Raw genomic sequence first — 20,541 nt, 5'->3', positions numbered from 1 at the left:
AACTTTCTGGAATAAACTTTTTCTATCTCCTTTTGGAAAGACCATAATAACCAAAGAGCAAGAAGACCTTTAGGAGAGTGGGTATGGGACTAAATGTTTGATGCAGTCCCTGGAAACACCAATAGTAAAGATATAACTCAGCTTTTCCTCAAGCCTAGAGTTATAACTGCTTTGCCATAATGTGAGTCTCAACAGGCTGCTAGAGCTAACAGATTCTGGTAGACCTAGAGGGAACCCTTACCTGCTAAAATGCAGATGGGAGCTTGCAGTTGGGAGTACCTGAAAGCACTGAGGACTCCTCCCAGGGCATCAAAACATAAGGTAATAATCTGTTGGTTCCTTTGTTATCAGTCCACAGGATAGAAATAATTCTTCCTTTTATGCCTATTGTTTGACACTAAATAACAGATGCGTCCAGTCACAACTAAATGAGAACTCAGGAAACCCAAAATCCCCAGGTGTGAGTGTAAAAATATACAATTCATTTAAAGGGAATCATCACTGGAAAGAAAGGTAAGGCTAAAATAAGAATGGGTGGCTTCTATTTAGACAGAACAGATGACACTGGGTGACAGGAGAAACACAGGACACCTAGGTGGTATCAGTCATACTAGTGAAGAAGAAATATGAACAGGATGTCAAAATAAAGGGGATGCCAAACTGCATACTGATGTTGAGACCTTACCCCCAAAGGCACTTGTCGGAGCATTTCAAAGAAGTTACTACCAGTAGGACAACAATTATGCCACTATGAAGAAAGGGAGCATTGCTAGGGTTTCTATGGTGCAGGCAGCCGACGTGCTTTTCAATAACTGCTTTTCTTACAAGGAACCCAAGCATGAATCTGCACAAGAACCACTGACAAGGACCTACCAGGAAGGGTGCACTCTGTGAATTCCTTAACTGTGCCTTTCTTTGTGGCTCTCAACTTTTGATAAATGTTTCATACACTAACTGAAAATTAACACCTAGTGTTTATGACTGTTACATTTAAAATTTTTTAAAAGATGAGACTGGGTGATTGAGAAGGCTACCAATATTGATTAGGACTAACAGAAGAGACTTTCAGCATATCAAGCTCCAGTGCAAACTACCCTGATGCTCAGACCCTAATGAAAGAGACTCAACAGATACTAGAGATATCTGTGGTAGAGACATGCTGTGTAGATTCTTTGACAAGTCCCAACAGGGGAGATACAGCACAAATACCTCTAGATTTTCTGTGGCAAGGACATGCCTTCTATAACACTGCTTGAAAAGTACAGCTCCTGGCATGCTATTAGGACCTAGTACAGAACCCCACCATGGAATATCTAAGATTTTGTGACTAGAGCTACCCATCATGATTCACCAAGTCACAAGGTCAGGTGGAGCAGCAATCCATTCTATGATGGAAACAGTATATTTGTAATAGGGCCTAGGCAGGTCCAGAGGGCACTAGTAAACTACAAGGGGGCCCAGAACCTCGTGCCACTTACCCATATCACATTGATGTCTCTACTTCTGCTCATACCAATGACTCTATGGTAGGCTCCTGGTGACCAATGACAAAAAAGAAAAAGGTGTGGTCTGGTTACCAGATACAAGTCAAAATGGACTGCTACTGCTCTACGGCCCTGCATGGCTGACTCTGAAAGACAACGATGAGGTGGAAATTCTCTCACTGGATATGGTAAAGGAAGAAATGACCAGAGAAGAAAAAATGTGGACTCCCTGGGAGTGGAGAGGCTAACTGGTTAGAGAAATGGAAGGAGCAAAATTATAAAATAAGAGACAAGCAATCTGGAGAACAGCCATGCTGATGGCGCAAAGTGCCAACTTCATGTTTCATGTTAATGCCCACCACAGACACAGAGGAGACAACAGAGAAGACACTTAACTACATCCAAACTACATATGGAATAATTTATCACTGGACATCAGCCAGCTTCTGCTCTTGGCTACCTCAATGTTTGACCAACAAGGCCATGAGTGGAGAAGCCACAGTGACAGAGAGGAAGGCTTTATACAGGCCAAGAGCATGGGCTCCTTCTTATGAAGGTGGTCTAGTTACTGCCTGTGTGGGATGCCAAACTAAAACATATGGGTAAGAAATGACATTTTATAGTCAGAGTTCAAGCCAAAGCAACTTGGTTCCACTGTCTGTGCTTTCAACAAGAGTATGCTGCCTCTTTAAAGTGGTAGAATGGCCCTGGCTGGTGTAGCTCAGTGGATTGAGCGTGGGCCTGTGAACCACACGATCGCAGTTCGATTCCCAGTCAGGGCACATGCCTGGGTTGCAGGCCAGTTCCCGGAGGGGGACTCACGGGAGGCAAAAATACATTGATATTTCTCTCCTTCTCTTCCTCTCTAAAGATAAATAAATAAATAAATTCTTAAAAAAAATAAAGTGGTAGAATGTGGTGCTATACATATGGGTTATGAAACGTAAGTCAGGAGAAATAAACAAGTGTATACAAAGCAAATGGAGAATCTTAATTCTCCAGTGTTGAAGAAAACAGTGGAAAAGGGGGCAGGATATTTGTAGCAAAAATCTAATTAAGTCAACTACACACATATATACATCAATACTATATGTTCTAGAAGAATAAAATGGTTTCCTATGGCAAAGAGAGGAAAATGGAAATAGAGATCAAGATTAAAGAAGATAAAAATAAACCAATTGAGGGCCCTTATAAAGAACAAAGGTAGTAATCTTAGTGTCATAAACTGAAAGTCTGATTAAGTCAAGTTTCTGAACCACAGTTCAAAACAGAGAGAAAATAAAGGGAACATATTGTCACTACCTTAAATTGAAAACTAATGTTACTCGTCATACCTAGGAAGTTATAAAAGTAAATATATAACTATGAACATTTTAAAAAATCAATCTGTGTACTACCAAAACTCATTCTGAATACTACCAGTATTGGTAGTATTCACTCCATACCTTTAGAAACACTGTTGTGGAAATAGTCTTATTCTGAAACAAGAATGCTAGAGGAGAATCTTTAAATATAAATATGTCAATAATATAATATAAATATTAATCCATTTGAGAGTTTAACTGTATTTACGTTAGAGGGGAAATAACTTAATAGTACAATCAAAAAGCCTAACTTTTTCTTAACATGAATGCTTTCCTTCCTCAATAATGTAATGTTTTCTCGTTTTACACAATTTATAATTAGGAAACAAACAGTCACTACTTTATTTTCAAATACAGTGTTGGATATTTCCTAAATATTATAAAGTCATAAATCATGAATTGAGTTGAAAATAATGAAAGCATCAAAACCAGCTAGTTTTATGTAATGAGGTAACTTTTTATCTCACTATAAAGTAGTTCTCGAAGGACATCACCACACTAACACTTACTGTTAATGTACAATCATCAAATTCTGTTTAATGAATTTCTCCACAGGTTCCTATTCATTTAACAGTAGCTCTACAAAAACAAGCTACCATCCTCCATTAAGTGACAGAATCATACCTGTAAGGAATACTTTAAACCTCCTTAAATTCTACTAACTTTTACACGGCACTTAAAACTATAGCAGAAAAGATAAATATGAACAGAAAAATATCTATTTCTTTCTAAAGTGCTCTTCTAGAAGAGGCAACACTTTGCTTTTTTTTAATACTGTCTCCCTTTCAATATGTTAAGGCTTGGAAAATAATGTATAAAATATTTGTTGTATGCAAACAAATGAAGAGACCATCAATATAGTAGAACATTTTAATGTTTCTCTAAATTTACAAAACTCAGAATCCAACTGAATTTGAATAATTACTTATGTTTGCTATTAATGATGCTCAACATTATCCCTCCAATCCAGATAAAAAAAGTGGGTGTCATCACCTCTTTCCAACATCTAGTGACAAATCAGTTCCCTTTCTGCCTTCATAATACCAATTCCATTTAGTCTTTCTTTTCTATTTCCACGATTACCACTCTGATTAAATTCTGATTATCTCAGGTCTAACTACTGCTACCACTACCCGAGCCCCTAAAACCTCACTCCATTTCTCTAATGATATTCCTACAACACTGCTAGAGTAATTTACCTCAAATATAGTTTTCTGTACGTCACACTTCCTACTCTTACCAAGAACTCCACAATATTCCTACTACAGAAATACTCCTTTTCTATTAATCTGCTTTTCTAGAAATATCTTTTACTTCTTTCTTTAGCTAACCAAATTCTACTCATTTCTCAAAGCCCAGCTCAAATAACCCCTCCTATTTCTAGTTGTACTACTCAGAGCTAAAGAACCCTGACTACAAGTAATAACTTACTCCTTGGGTATGCATCACTTTTACCTGGTACTGCTGGTTATCTCCGCTTATTTTATATATATATCACATATTATTGCTATGACTATAAACAGAAGATGCGGACCATGGTCTTTATTTTATAATTCTGCCTTTGTGACTTGCTGTTACACAGTTTAACAGGGATCAAAAAAAGTAATATCCTACAGAACAAAAATAAGTGTTCTGGGGGCTTATCTAGGAGGAATTTATACTTAGAGTTAAAGTAATAGAGATCAGAAATAAACCTGAGGAATTAACTGGCACTTCAGATGGATTTTTAGAAGTCGATAGGTCTTCCACGAGAGAAAAAGAGGAAAAAGCATGCTCGGGGGAAATAACACAAATAGAGAGAAAATATAAGACAACTTTAAACTACTGGCTAAAGGGTATCATACATGTAGGGGCAGAAAAGAAAATTAAATATATGTTCAATAACCAATGCTTAAAGGTTTTCATNGGCTGGAAAGATCTTGATTGTGAAGAACTTTGTATGCTGTGGTTAGAAGTTTAGATTTATGTTTTGAGTAGTTTGCCATCTTTGAAAATTTCTAGCAGGTGTTTTGGGTTATAATTGTGTTTTGTTGATATTAATCTGGCAGTATCATACATGTAGGGGCAGAAAAGAAAATTAAATATATGTTCAATAACCAATGCTTAAAGGTTTTCATAATTTTGACCCTTACCTCAGTTAAAAGCTTCGTTATTTTTTGCTTAAAACAACTAAGAGTATCCTAATTTTCTCTCTGCTTTTGGTATCTCTTCCCCCTTCCAAACTATCATTCATGTCACTGCCAGATTAATATCAACAAAACACAATTATAACCCAAAACACCTGCTAGAAATTTTCAAAGATGGCAAACTACTCAAAACATAAATCTAAACTTCTAACCACAGCATACAAAGTTCTTCACAATCAAGATCTTTCCAGCCTTGCCCTTCAAACCCTCTCTTGTATCATGAATTCAAACATTACACAATGTTTTTTTCTGTCTTTTGTGCATTCTATACATTTCAAACTTTCCCTGCTTATGTTGGATTCTGTGCAAGAAATTCTCTTGTCTCTCAAATTTCACTCAGAAATTTTCTATTCACCATAAGATTCTACTCAGATGTCATTTCCTATGTTAGACCTCCCTGATAATTTTCTTCTCTAGCAATGTTGGTGGAGCCTTTCTAGGTGACGCCACTACACGTTTTAATTTCATACAGCACTTTCCAAATCACACTTTAATTAACTATTTGCATACTCATCCTTAAACATATTCTTTGAGAGCAAAGCAAGGAATATTTTGTATTCTCAGTGCCTAAGAGTGAGTGCCTGAAACAGAATAGGTGTAAGTATTTAAAGAGAGAAAGAAATGGATGGCTGCAAAGGTGTCAGTCACTTTACACTGCTGAGAAGTTTTACTATTAAGATGAGTTTGTCCTTACTTTGGAAGGCTAACAGAATCACTGACAATGCATGCGGAAATATATACAGAAAACTTAAGCAGGCAGCAACATGTAGAGGGAAACAGAGTGAGGAGTGGTACAAAGTTAGGAGAGTCCTGCAATATTTCAGGTGAAATGTAATCTAAAGACCTGAACTTGGATAGTGATAGAAGGATTAGAAAAAAGAGGAAAACATTCATGATATATTATAGAGGTAAAACTGATTAGGACTTGATCTCTGACTAAGGGTAGGAAGGAAGGAAAAGATGAGAAATCACAGTGAGCACTGAGACTATCAGCAGTGATGACAAAGGGGTCCAGTAACAGAAATGGGAACATTGGGTTATGAAGCATGCAACTGAAAATATGACTCTAAAGTTTAGGAAAAGTGTCACAAATGAGATATAAGGATAAAAAAAGACCATACAGAGGTAGTTATTGAAATCATGAGATTAGAAAAGGCAAAGGAAAAGATACAAGAATTTCAAAGATAAAACCTTGTTGAAGATCATTATTTAAGAGTAGGGGAAGAAAGCAATTTTGAAGGAATCAATAAACAAAATTAGAAGAGCACAAGGTCATAGAAACCAAGAGAATTTCAAGCAAGGAAAAATAGCAACTACAGAGTTCAAATAGTATAAAACCTAATAAAAGATAATTTATTAGAAAGTCATGACCATTTTCCAAAAAAGCAAATGTAGCAGTTTTGCAGGGGGTTATAAAAAATTGCTATAAGGAAGTAGAAGCGATGAGAAAAGCCTACTATTTCATGAGGAAAAAGTACAGGCAGCGTCATAAAAGTGTTATGTCCTATGTATTTTTTAAAAATGTAGATACCTGAAACATTCAAGCCTTTTACCTGGCAATGAGTCTCTAAATAGATATGAAAATAATTAATGTGAATTCAATGTACATATTGTTTTAGAATGTTTTCTTTCTCCTGTCCCTGGTGTTAATGCAGTTTTTACTTCTTTAAATGAATTTTATCTCCAAAGATCTATTATTTTAAGATAATTTTATCCTCAATTTTAAATGGGTGAAGTTTCAGAATAATGTAAACATTTTAATATAATCTTCCATTCTGAACTTTGCTTAGCAATCTTCAGAGGGGAAGAAATAAATTTATATACATCACTTAGTTCTTATTTTTCATAAGAGTCAAGAAGATGTCATTAGTTATAAATAAATACTTTCTACTCACATTACTAGGCAAGGAGAATATGAGAACTACTTATGATTCATAAGGAAGGTGATTAAAGAAACTAATAAGTTAAAGTTGTAGCAGTTATTTAAAAAAACTATTTTTAACTGTTAAAAAAAACGAGAACTTTCACCCTGACTGTTCGGCTCAGTGAGTTGGGTGGTGTCCTGTAAACCACTCTGATTCTTGGTCAGGGCACAAGTCTGTGTTGCAGGCTATTTCCTGGTCAGGGGCGTATGAGAGGCAACTATTTGATGTTTCTCTTGAACATCTATGGTTCTTTCCCTCTCTCACTCCTTTCCACCTCCTAAAACTAAATTAAATAATTTAAAAATTTTAATGAAAAGTTCCCTATTATTCTAATTATTTTCTTAAGAGTCTTTTCCTTACCTCAGAGATGTGGCTAGATAAAACTGTACTTCCAAGTTTCTCCAAACAGCTTTGACCTATGCTTCCATCTCATGAATTCCAAGACAGTATTAAACTGATGCATATTTTCATAAATCTGTTTAGAAAAAAAGAATTTATTTCAGACTGAAAGAGCTTGTATTTGTTGAAACAACACATGTAAAAAGCAATACTAAAAATCCATCACGTGTAAAACTATACAGTTTCAATGTAAATTCAATAAAAAATTCTACAGTAATTTAGAAACCTATCAGTTCACCATTTTGAGTATTTTCAACTTTACAGAGATAATAGTAGTTCTATGGAAAAAATTACTCACATGTAAAATTTCTGAATTAGCACACGCTTTTGTAAAAAAAATTACACATATTAAATTGAACAAACAAAATCAGGTAGAAGCAGGATTAAAATTTACAATTCTACAACATTCAGATCCCTACACTTAGGTAAAAATGTACCTGAACATCCAGCTAGTATCCCTATTTTCACATTTTATCACAAAGTCTCAGTAAGCACTCTTAATTTCAAACTACCACGTAGAATATTAGGAAATGTGAGGGCAAGAATTAATTACCTAGGTTACTTACTACCATTAGTACCCTCTTGCAAGAAGAGACAATGTTCAAAAATCTAGAAGTTGGAAATATATGAAAATTTTCAAAATGCATGTGCCGTTTACTTAGAGATTTTAAAAATAATTTCCTCAAATGTATCTTTTAACTAAAACTTCAAAAGGCAAAGTATACTATTTCGTTTTTAAAAGGAAAAACTCCAAGCTGTGTGAACATTACCTATGTCCCATTGTAAGGTCAAAGTGCCTTTTCTTCAAGTCCATTTAAGAAGTATCATGTAGGTTACACAGGTTTAGTACTTGGCAATGATGACTAAATTCATATAAACTGGGGCAATCTGAAACAGTCTCTCATATCAGATAATAGGCTTTCTTAAAGTCAAAAGTCGCCACTCAGCAGACAGGCTAGCTAAATCTTTTACGTGGACAGACTGACACTGAAAGTAATCAGTAATGCTTTGTCTGCATTTAGCAGCCCTTAACAATCAGTCTTTCTAACGACTAGTCACCTACAACTTAACCAGATCCCTAAGGTTTTTCAGAGTACTCATAATTGTAAGACATAGGCCATCACTCAGAGAAATGAGGGGAGTGGGCAGGGATGGAGACTAGGTTTTTAGGTCTTTTAAATTATCATTTTTGAAATAGTCTTTAAATTTCCCTTATACTAATTTGAAAAAATACAGTTTCCATTTTAGAAATGGCATAAAGATTTTCCTCCAAAAACCTTATCTGCCAATAACTCCATTCTTCCCTAAGGGTGTGTGTGGGACAGAGGTGGGGCAATCAAACTAAACTATTCTTATGAAGTTTAAAACAGTCCATTAAAGTGACTAAGTTTAAAAATATATGGTGTGATTCTAGTTCAACCAGGTATGTTCAATGGATGAAATAATAAAATTAACAGCAAACCACTTACCAATCATTGTTTATTACAGCACTATTTATTAAGCACAGTATCCTTAGTGTGGGGGAAAAAAGTTTCAAGCTTTAAGCTAAATCTAAAGTTAATAATAAGGGAAAATACATGAACAAAAGAATCTTCAAAAAGATCATCTTCAAAGTCTGGAATCATCTATCCTCCCTCTATTCTCTTACATGTACAAATACATAACAAAACATAAACTTCAGAAAACCTTTTTTAAAGGCTGAATTTAATAATAAAAGACAATCAAAGGACAGGACCTGCTTCACATGAAGTACAGGTCTGCAAATCACTTTTTGCGTACCAGAAATTCTATGAAAAAAGTAAAGCTTTCCCTAACTTTGCAAGATAGTGTTAAGGTCCTATAAGCAGAGGTCTATAAATACATGTACATGTAGAAACAGGATTTACATAGGCAAAATGTACCCAACAACTTTAATCACTTAACTTACAGCGTAATTTACCACAAGCTTTTAGCATATGAACTTCTGTTTAACAACCACAAGGGATCCAGTTAAAACCAAATACTAAACAAGTATAAATAATATAATTTTCTTTAAAATTATTTTGTTTATTAATATTTTGGAGAGATGGAGGTGGGAAGAAAAACAGCAATTTGTTGTTGCACTTATCTATACATTTCTTGGTTGATTTTTATATGTGCCTGACCAGGGATCAAACCCACAACCTTAGTATGTCAGGACAACACTCTAGCCAACCAAGTGAGCTACCCAGCCAGGGCTAGTAATAAAATTTTCATCAAAGATTTTGAAATATTCAAGCCTGTAAGTTTTAGAAAACAAATTAAGTAAAAGGTACCATATTTTCCTGTGTATAATGTGAACTTTTCTGTCCAAATTTTTAAGGGAAAAACAAGGATGTTCATTATACATGGGTAGTACCTGAAACATCTTGAGTCTGGTTCTTGTGTTTTATGATTATTTGTTTCATAAAATTCCTTGTACATTAATATTCAAAAATAAATGCTAAAATTCCTTTATAATACAAAAGTCAAGTATCTAAATATAAATAAATAAAAAGCTGAGTTAAAAATTAAAACAAAAGATATTTTTTCCTAAAGGGTTGGGCCAAAAATGTGGGTGTGAATTATTCATGGGAGCACATTATACATGGCAAAATACAGTAATTCTTTTAAAAACACATCTAAGATTCTTAATGACTAAGAATTTATGAAAATCAAACCTTTCTAGATATAATCTATTTTGTAATACTCAGTCAGTACCTGCAAACAAATGAGAAAAGTTCATTTTAACCCCATTGTCTTTACAATATATCTTCTTTTGCCACCAAAATGTACACATCCTTCTTGGTTCTCAAAATTATTAAAGTGGTTAAATCTTAAACTACTCAGGTGCTTTAAAAATCTCTAACCAGGGGACTTCTGGCCAAGATGGAGGCGTAGGTGAAAACACTGTGCGTCCTCGCACAACCAAGTTTAAAGACAACAAAGTTTTAGTAACAAAAATGCAACCAAAACACAGAAAATTGAACTGCATGCAAGTCCAACAAGAGCGAACCATTCAGGCGGACTGATAAACCAGGCAAAGGAGTGAGCACTGAGACAGACTGCGAAGGCTGGGGCCCCAGTGACGGGAATTAAAGCCTAAAAGCACCAATTGGAAAAACTTTGGGGGTCGAGGTGCTGGGAGAAGCTCCCAGGCTCACAGAGAGTTTGTTGGAGAGATCCACAGGGTTCTGGAGGGTACACAGGCCCATACACCTGGGAGCCAGCACCAGGGGGGCCCGAAATCCAAGAGAGTGCAGAACAAACGCCCTTGCCCCTCTCTGACCCTGCCCCCACATACACTGTCGCAACCCAGGAACTGGGGTCACCCCGCCTGGTGAACACCTAAAGCCCCACCCCTCATACACAACAGGCGTGACCTGACCAAAACATTATGGCTCAAGAAGAACAGCTCAAAGTCCCAGAGCCAATACTTCTAAAGTGACCAAGAGATAGCCAACCTATCAGATAAACAGTTCAAAACACTGATGATCAGGATGCTCACAGAATTGGTTGATTTTAGTCATTAGAGAAACAAATTAGAGGAACAAATGAAGACTAAACTAATTGAAACGAAGGAAAAAGCACAGGAAACCAACAGTGATGGAAAGGAAACTGGGACTCAAATCAGTGGAGTGGACCAGGAGGAAGAAAAAAAATGACCAAATAGAAAAATATGAAGAAATAAGAATTCAAAAAATAAGGAGAGGCTTAGGAACCTCCAGGACATCTTTAAACGCTCCAACATACGAATTATAGGGGTACCAGAAGGGGAAGAGGAACAGCCACAAGTGGAAAACGTATTTGAACAAATAATAAAGCAGAACTTCCCCAGCCTGGCAAAGGAAATAGACTTCCAGGAAATCCAGGAAGCTCAGAGAGTGCCAAAGAAGGTGGACCCAAGAAGGAACACACCAAGGCACATCATAATTATATTAGCCAAGATTAAAATGAAGGAGAGAATTCTAGAAGCAGCAAGAGATAAGGGGACAGTCACCTACAAAAAGTTCTCATCAGCCTGCCAGCTGATTTCTCAAAAGAGACCTTACAGGCAAGAAGGGGCTGGAAAGAAGTATGTCAAGTCATGAAACCCAGAGACCTACATCAAAGATTGCTCTATCCAGCAAAGCTTTCATTTAGAATGGAAACACAGATAAAGTGCTTCTCAGATAAGGTCAAGTTCAAGGAGTTCATCATCACCAAGCCCTATTATATGAAATGTTAAAGGGACTTATCTAAGAAAAAGAAGATGAAAAATATGAACAGTGAAAGGACAGCAAACTCACAGTTATTAACAACCACGCCTAAATCAAAAGCAAACTAAGAGGACAGCTAGATCAGGAGTGGAACCACAGAAATGGAGATCACATGGAGGGTTAGCAACAGGGGAGTGGGAGGAGGAGAAGGGGGGAGAAGGTACAGAGAATAATTAGCATAGACAGTAGGCAGAAAATAGACAGGGGGGAGGGCAAGAATAGTATGGGAAATGTACAATCTAAAGAACTTGTGACACATGGACATAAACTAAAGGGGGGGAATGGTGTGGGGAGGGGGGTGGAGGGGAATGAAGGGGGTAAATGGGACAACTGTAATGGCATAATCAATAAGATATATTTTTTAAAAATCACAAACCAGGGTGCCCTAAAGAACCCATCAGTGATAAATATCAATTGTAGATAGTATAGCTATCTTTGACTCTAAGTTATTAGAACATTACCCATCAACTCCTATATATAAGATTTATTTTATAAAAAAGAATAGCATAAATAGGCTTTTGATAAATATACTAAGCCTAAGAAAATTTAAGATGACTTGAGTTTGCATCTGATGTCAAAAAATAGATTTTTTATCAGCAATACTGGCTCTACATTTTTTCCTTCTGCTATTCCAAATCCTTTCTTCCTTGTCACTTTCCTTCTTTTAGCGCCCAATAAATCACCCCACCCATACTGTACAAATATGCTGTCAAACACTACAGCTGCATTCATGTAACCTTTTTAAAAAAATAAGAACCTGGCCCTAGCTGGTGTAGCTCAGTGGACTGAGCGCGGGCCTGCGAACCCCATGATCGCGGTTCGATTCCCAATCAGGGCACATGCCTGGGTTGTGGGCCAGTTCCCAGCAGGGAACTCATGAGAGGCAACCATACATTGATATTTCTCTCCTTCTCTCCTTCCCTTCCTCTCTAAAGATAAATAAATAAAATCTTTAAAAAATAAATAAAAAATAAGAACCTAATTACAAAATAGTATTTTACAAAACATTTCAGTTGGCACTTAAAACTAAAGGTACTACTGTTAAAATTTTTGGTACATTTACTGGAAAATTCAAACATTATGCTTCAGAAAGACATCAACACACTTTTAGATACAAGTCAAATAAATAGTATATCTTAGGTTAGTTTAACATGCACTTCTACAATAAAGCATGGGTCCACATAGCACAGAAAAGGAAGTTTAACTTTTGAACAGGCTGTGTTCTAAATGTTCCAAAAGATTCAACTGGATCTAAGCTTGATTTTAAAACCCAAGATGCCTTTTCTCATAAAACCAAAGATATGTAAAACAATGCTTTAAAACCCATAATAAAAATAAATTTTAACACATAATTCTATCACTGCACTCTTCTGCCTAACCGTATTTCCATACCAAACTCTAAGTTCCTTATTCACTGCTCTATCCTAGAATCTAACACAGTAAATGACACAGAGTAGGATTTCAACAAATATTAGCTCATCTGAAGTATTGAATAACAACTCAATGACATGAAACTGAGTTGTCTAGAAAACTTTACTTATCTGAACTATAGCAGAGAACCAAAATGCAAAGCAAGCAGAAAAAGCTTCTTCCAAAAGAGATAGGAGAAAAAAAATGCTTAACACTGAGGTTGAAATGCTTTGGTCTGAGTCAAATTGTAGCAATTTCCATTTCCCTTGCCAATGAGTGGTTTAGCAGTAAGCATCTGATGTAATTCTAGCCAATAAGACAAGAGACTGTTTGCTGGGGCGCTTCTGGGAAAGGTTTTCTTGGCTGATGAAAAGAAGACACACAGATAAAAACATCCATTTTTCTTCTGAGCAACTCTGGGTTTAAATGTGTCAGCAGAATTATGGCAGCCATCTTAGGATCATGAGGAAGGACACAGCCTCAGAGGACAACCCAATAGATAACACATGCACTAGAAGACAGAAAGAATCTGGGGTCCTTAGTAATGTTCTTATGCTTGAATCCTTGAACAATTTTATAAACTTGGATCTTTTTATAGTTAATCAAATCCTTTTACTGCTTAAGCAATTTTCAATTACCAAAAGTAACCTAGTGGATACAATGATTTAAGAATACACCATTTATTTCCACAAAGCCAACTGCTATGTATACAATGACAACTCCTCTAAATTTGTATCTCAATCCAGATCCTTCTTTTGAACTAGAGACATATTTCCAAAGTACCAAACAGCTATATCAAATATTTTCTCCAGTGGCACATCAACAGAACAGGATTAATATAAAAGCCATTGCAAAAACTGTTTATGCAATGGTATTCAGCTTTCTGGCTAATGGCAGTACCATCTACCAAACTGTCAAAGTTTGAGATCTTGGGATCACTAGCCCACCTCTCTCTGCTTCACTTACTACATTTAGGCAGTCAAGTATGAAAATCACTAAAAATTATCAAATGCTGCCTATTCTAACTCTGATACATCTTTAAAACCTGTCCCCCTTATTTCTATGCACATCTAGTGCAGGCTCTCACCTTCATGTAGCCCACTTTTACCTTTCACTGTACCTGTGATACTAAAATACAACAATGCCTCATGGAAAATTATAAACATAATAAGTCATTAGGAAAACACAAACTAAAACTACAATGAACTATCAGTACATACCCACTGAAATGGCCATAATCAAAAGGACAAACAATTTCATATGGGGGTAAGGGCATGGAGAAACTGGAATTGTCACACTCTGCTGTAAAATGATGCAGAGTGTTCCACTTTGGAGAACACTTTAGCAATTTCTTCAAAAGTTAAATTTAGAAGAGATAATGGTGGCCAAGCAGGCGGAAGCTGAGCCCACTCAATCATGCCCCAGCAGATTTTCAGCTGATCTTCTAATAAGTGACCTAAACAATCAATGCAATCTTAGCTGATATGAATTTTTGAAGCCAAAAACAGAGGCTCTTGCAGCAGAGGAGAACATACAGAAAACACAGCTTAGAAGATCCCACCCCTCCTGCAGGGAGGGCCCGTTCCGAGACAGGGAACCCCCCCAACCCTAATTAAGAGAGACATGGGAGGATACACAGAGTCTGGGACACAGGCTGCACACACATCAAGCAGCAGGCCCCAAACTGCAGTGCCAACCAGGAGAGTTCAAGAGAGAAATTCTGTCTCCTGAAACTGTTGGAGGCAGCAGCAGACTGCGGACAACCCTGACCAAGAAAAGAAAGACTTTTGTCTTTGGGGAGGCAGAGTGTACAGAGCCAGGCAATGGCTCAATGCTGCAGTGTGTGTACCACATGGGGACATTTTAAAAGAGGGGAGCTGAGGCATGGGTGCGCAGGGACTCCACGGGAGCAAGCAGCTGCCCTGCCAGTAAAAAGGCTAGACTGAAAGCATGGTTTGTGCCCACTGACTCCAGCTTGCTAGGAAGAATAGAAGGCTGCACAGTGAAGGGATCGTGGGCTTCACCCAGCACAACTGGCAAGCAGGGAGCTTGTGTGCAGAAAGGAGGGTTTGGGTCTGAGCCTCCCGCATAAGCAGTGGGCTAGAAGCTGGACAGGCAAAAGCTGAGCACCTGAGATTCTCTACAGCCAGGTAGGGCCACTAACAAAGCTCTGGGAAGAGGAAGGAGTGCCCAACCCCCACCTGCAGAACTGTAAATTTCACAGAACAGTAAGGCCAGGCTCAGGAACATGCTGCCAGGTGCATTTCAGCAGAGGAAAGAAAGAGAATCTCCAAAGGAGCCCTTTATGAACTTTTATTAGACACTTTGCTGCCTCCTCTTTGGGTCCTATCTCACTGAAAACAGCAGAGCTGCGAGATTAGAAATTGGAGCAGCAAGAGGTACATGGGGCCCCACCTAGCCTCAGTTCTCACAGAGAGCTCCAATCAGCACCAAGCAGTAAATAGCTCACCCTTTCACACAGCCTGGTCCCTCACATAAAACAGACAGCTAATACAGCAGAAACTACACATTACAGGAAATAATCTGGGAGAGACCAAGATGTGTAGTGCAGGGGTGGGGGTACACACCCACCATCTTCCCTGAAGACTGAATAAGGAAGGCCTCCCAGGAGAGAACCAGGGATCCCACCCTCCCACTGGCCCTCTAGAGGTAGGTGGAGGTAGTACACTCTGTTCTTTCCACCATTAGATGAACCAAGCCTGAGCCTTGTGCTGATAAAAAACCAGCAGGACAGAAGAGTGAGGACAAGCCAAGCCTCAAGCAGACAGCCACAGGCTGCGGATCACTTGTAGCCTGGAAAAGGTTCCCTAAAGCTAGAGTGGGACACCAGTTGACACTACCAGAGGCCAAAAAGATACAACAGTAGGCAAACATAGACTCTGCTAAAACAAATTCCGCCTCTTTCTTTTTCATTATTTGCAATATTTTTCTACTACATAGCTTTTTAACATTGTTCCTTTGTCTTCAATTTTGTTCCTATTATTTCACTATTTTTATTTTTAATATTTTTAATTATTTTTCTTTTAGTTTTATTTCAAAGCTCCTATTTTGTTCACCCCTTCTCTTACTCCATTTTGTCTTCATTCTTCTCTTTATTTTTGTTTTAAATTTTGTATTCCCTTTGTATGTCTTGTTTCTACTCAGTCTTACTATATCTCCTCCTACCATCCTCTTAAAACCATCTCTCCATTAGTCATCTCAAATTCTTTTTTATTCACTTTATTCCTAGTATTCACTTTTTAAAATTTTAAATCTCACATTTTACTGTTCCACATCCTATTCTATTTCATCTTCCTACTGCCCTATATTATTTTATTTTCTCCCTCAGCCTGCTTTCTAACCGTTACGCTTGTTATTTCTCCTACCTCTATCTTGAAATAATTTTCTTTACTTTAGACATCTCACAGTCTTTTTTACTTTCTAATAATATTCTTATTCTCTCTATACCATTATTAATCTTTGCTCATTTGTTGTGGCTATCACTGTAGTGGTTGTTTTTCTTTAATTTGGTTCCTACTTTTTCACTATTTTTTCTAACATCATATTGTACTCTCCCTTTCTGACTCCATTTTGCCCTATTCCTTCCCTATTTTATTTACATTGTAGATTTTATCTTCTTTTCTTCATCTTGTTTCTATTCCCTACTTTTACTATTTCTCCTCCACCTACCCACTCAAAATCATTTTTCTTTCTGTTAGTCACCTCATATTCTTCTTTCCTTTGTATACTATTTGTATTCTCTTTCCAACTTTATTCATCTACTGCTTTGATATTGCAGTAGTGGTTGGGGTATTTTTGCTGCTACAGGTTTTGTTTTACTCTGGCACCTCTTGTACAACAGCATACAAGATGTGGTGGGGATTGTGACTCTTAGCCAGCTGGAGGGGCAACCCACCAATGAACAAGTGAACAACTACCAAAACCCAATTCTAACAAGAGAACCCATATAAACTGCATAAAGGGCATCTCTAGAGTATGCAGCTCAGGAGTTCAAGGAGACTGCACACTGAGTCCTACAGGTTCCCTACCACAGAAAGCCATCCCATGAAGACAGGGAGTCAAAGCAGATCAATATAATATCAATATAATATGCAGAAACAATGGGGAGACAAAGAAACAACTCCCAATTGAAAGGAAAGGAAGAATCCCCAGAAAGAATGTAAGTGAATTGAGGCAATCAATCTATCAGACATAAAATTTAAAGTAATGGTTATAAGGATGCTGAAGGAACTCAGTCAGAAGTACAAGAAATTTAGTGAAAACTACATCAGCATGAAAAAAGGACACAGAAACTACAAATAAGCACCAGGGGAAAAAGAAGAATACACTAGAAGGAATTAAAAACAGGCTAGATGAAGCAGAGAATTGAATTAGCAGGTTGGAAGACAAGGTAGGAAAAAACACCCACTCAGAACAACAAAACATAGAAAGACTTGAAAAGAACAATGACAGTTTATGGGAGCTGCTGGACAACATGAAACATAACAATATTAATATGATAGGGATACCAGGAGGAGAAGAAAAGGAGCAAGGGATATAGAACCTGTTTGAAACAACTAATGACAGAAAACTTCCCTAACTTAGTAAGAGAAAAAGTCATGCAAGTTCAGGAAGCACAGAGGGCCCCAGTCAGGATGAACCCAAAGAAGCCCACTTCAAGATACAAGATAATTAAAATGACAAGATTTAAAGACAAAGAGAATTTTAGGGGCAACAAGGGAGAAACAGCTAGTAACATACAAGGGAGCTCTGATAAGGCTATCAGCTGATTTGTTAACAGAAACATCACAAGCCAGAAGGGAATGACGTAAAGTAATTCAAGTAATGAAAAGACATGCAACTAACACTACTCTACCCAGCAAGGCTCATATTTAAAATAGAAGGTGAAATAGGGAGCTTCCCAGACACACACAAAAAAGGGCTAAAAGTACACCTCTACTAAACTAGAATTACAAGAAATGCTAAAGGGACTGCTTTAATACGAAGAAAGAGTGAGGCACAAAGGGAAAATATAGCAATGCATAATAACCTTAAACATAACTGAATTAAATGCTCCAATCAAAAGACACAAGATAGCTGAATGGATAAGAAAACATGACCCACATATATGATATCTACAAGAGACCCACTACAGAACAAAACATCTACACAGAATGAACGAGAAGGAATGAAAAAAAAAGGAGCAAAAGGACATTAAAAAAAAGCTGTGGTAGTAATACTTAGACAAAATAAACTTCAAAACAAAGGCCATATCAAAAGACAAAGAAGGTTACTATATAATACTTAAGAGAGTTGTCCACCAAGAAGATACAGCCCTTGTAAACATATATGCATCTGACATTGGAGCACCTAAATATATAAGGAAAATCTTGGAGGAGCTTAAGAATGAGATGAAAAGCAATACAGTGATAACAAGGGATTTTAACACTCCACTGTCAACAATGGATAGATCGTGCAAACAAAGAAAGCAACAAGGATATTGTGGCATTGAAAGACACCCTAGATCAAATGAACCTAATTGATAGTTACAGAGCATTTCATCCCAGAGAAGCAAAATACACATTCTTTTCCAAGGCATATGGATCATTTTCAAAGACAGATCACATGGTAGGACACAAAACAAGCCTCAACAAATTCAAGAAAATTGAAATCATATCAAGCATCTTGTTGAATCACAATTGCTTAAAACTAGAAACTAACCTCAAAAAAACCCTCAAAAACATTCAAATTCATGGAGACTGAATAACATGTTATTAAATAATGAATGTGTTACAATGAGATAAAGGAAATCAGAAAGTACCTGCAAACAAATGAACATGAACTCGCAATGACCCCAAACCTATGGGACACAGAGGAGGAAGTCCTGAGAGGGAAGTTCATAAATATGTAGGCCTACCTAAAGAAGACAGAAAAATCTCAAAAAACAACCTAAGAATACATCCAGAAGCAATACAGGAACAACAACAAGGCCCAGAGCAAGTAGAAGGAAGAAAATAACCAAGATCAGAGCAGAATTAAATTGCATAGAGACTAAACCATCAAAACAAAGAATCGATATATCCAGGAGCTAGTTCTTTGAAAACAAAATTGACAAACCTTTAACCAAACATACCAAGAAAAAAAAGAGAGAGGACCCAAATAAAAAAAAAATCAGAGATGAAAGAAAAGTTACAACCAATACCACAGTATACAAATTACTATGAATAACTATATGCCAACAAATTGGATAACTTGAGCACAATGGATATATTTTCTAGAAACATACAATCTTTGAAAATTGAATTAAGAAGAAGCAGAAAGCCCAGATGGACTGATAACTAGCTAAACTGAAGCAATACTCAAAAAATTCCTCGCACACAAGAACCCTGAACTGGATGGCTTCACAGAAGAATTTCACCAAATATTCTAAGAGAAACTAACTCCAATCCTCCTCAAAGTATTTCAAAAAATTCAAGATGAGGAAAGACTCCCAAGCCTTTTTGAAGCCAATATTATCCTAACTCCAAAACCAGGTAAGGATAAAACAAAGAAAGAAAACTACAAGCCAATACTGCTGATGAACATAGATGCTAATGTCCTCAATAAAATATTGGTAACTGGATCCAGCAATACATTAAAAACATCATACACCATGATCAAGTGGGATTTATCTTAAGATAAATCATGAAAGGATCATGAAAGGATGGTACAATATTTGCAATTCAATAAACATACCACATAAACAAAATGAAGGGCAAAAACTACATGATCATATCAATAGATGCTGAAAAAACATTCGATAAAACCCAGCACCCATTTATGATAAAAACACTCAGCAAAATTGGAATAGAGGGAGAATACCTCAAAATAATAAAGGCCATATACAAGAAACCCACTGCCAACATCAAACACAATGGGCAGAAACTAAAAACTTTTCCCTTAAGATCAGGAACAAGACAAGGGTGTCCACTTTCACCACACTTATTCAACATAGTACTGGAAGTTCTAGCCACAGCATTTAGACAAGAAGAAATAAAACTCATTTGAATTGAAAAGGAAGAAGTAAAACTGTTACCATTTGCAGACAACATGATAGTGTAGATAGAAAACCCCACAGTCTCCATGAAAAACACTACTCAACCTAATAAGTGAATTTGGCAAACAGCATAGTCAATATCCAAAAATCGATGGTATTTTTGAACACCAACAGTGAACTATGAGAAAGAAAAAAAGGGGAAAAACCCATTTACTATAGTGACAACAGAAAGAAAGTACCTAGGAATAAATTTAACCAAGGACGTACAAGAACTGTACTCAGAAAACTATAGAACACTGAAGAAAGAAATTGAGAAAGGTAAAAATAAATGGAACCATAAACCATGCTAATGGATTGGAAGAATTAAAATCATTAAAATGTCCACACTACCCAAAGCAATCTACAGATTCAATGCAATTCCCATTAAAATAATAGTGGCATATTTTGATGATCTAGTACAAATACTCCATAAATTTATATG

The 20,541-nt window shown here is 36.8% G+C and overlaps 1 protein-coding gene across 3 annotated transcripts in view; it reads right to left on the bottom strand.

Moving 5' to 3' along the window:
- BMPR1A (bone morphogenetic protein receptor type 1A) overlaps positions 1 to 20,541 on the bottom strand; it is a 160,480-nt gene that overhangs the window by 82,069 nt on the left and 57,870 nt on the right. For 2 of the 3 annotated variants that reach the window (XM_037049381.1, XM_037049380.1), the window contains exon 2: positions 7,320 to 7,434. The exons of the other annotated variant lie outside the window; for it this stretch is intronic. The gene's annotated coding sequence lies outside the window, so the exon portion shown is untranslated. The remainder of the gene's footprint in view (positions 1 to 7,319; positions 7,435 to 20,541) is intronic. 3 annotated transcript variants of the gene reach the window in all.

The sequence above is a fragment of the Sturnira hondurensis genome, unplaced genomic scaffold (assembly GCF_014824575.4).
Source record: "Sturnira hondurensis isolate 20B ecotype Veracruz unplaced genomic scaffold, ASM1482457v3 Scaffold0006496, whole genome shotgun sequence".
NCBI classification, from domain to species: domain Eukaryota; kingdom Metazoa; phylum Chordata; class Mammalia; order Chiroptera; family Phyllostomidae; genus Sturnira; species Sturnira hondurensis.
The sequence above is the reverse complement of the archived record's forward strand: the minus strand, read 5'-3'. Positions and strand labels throughout refer to the sequence as shown.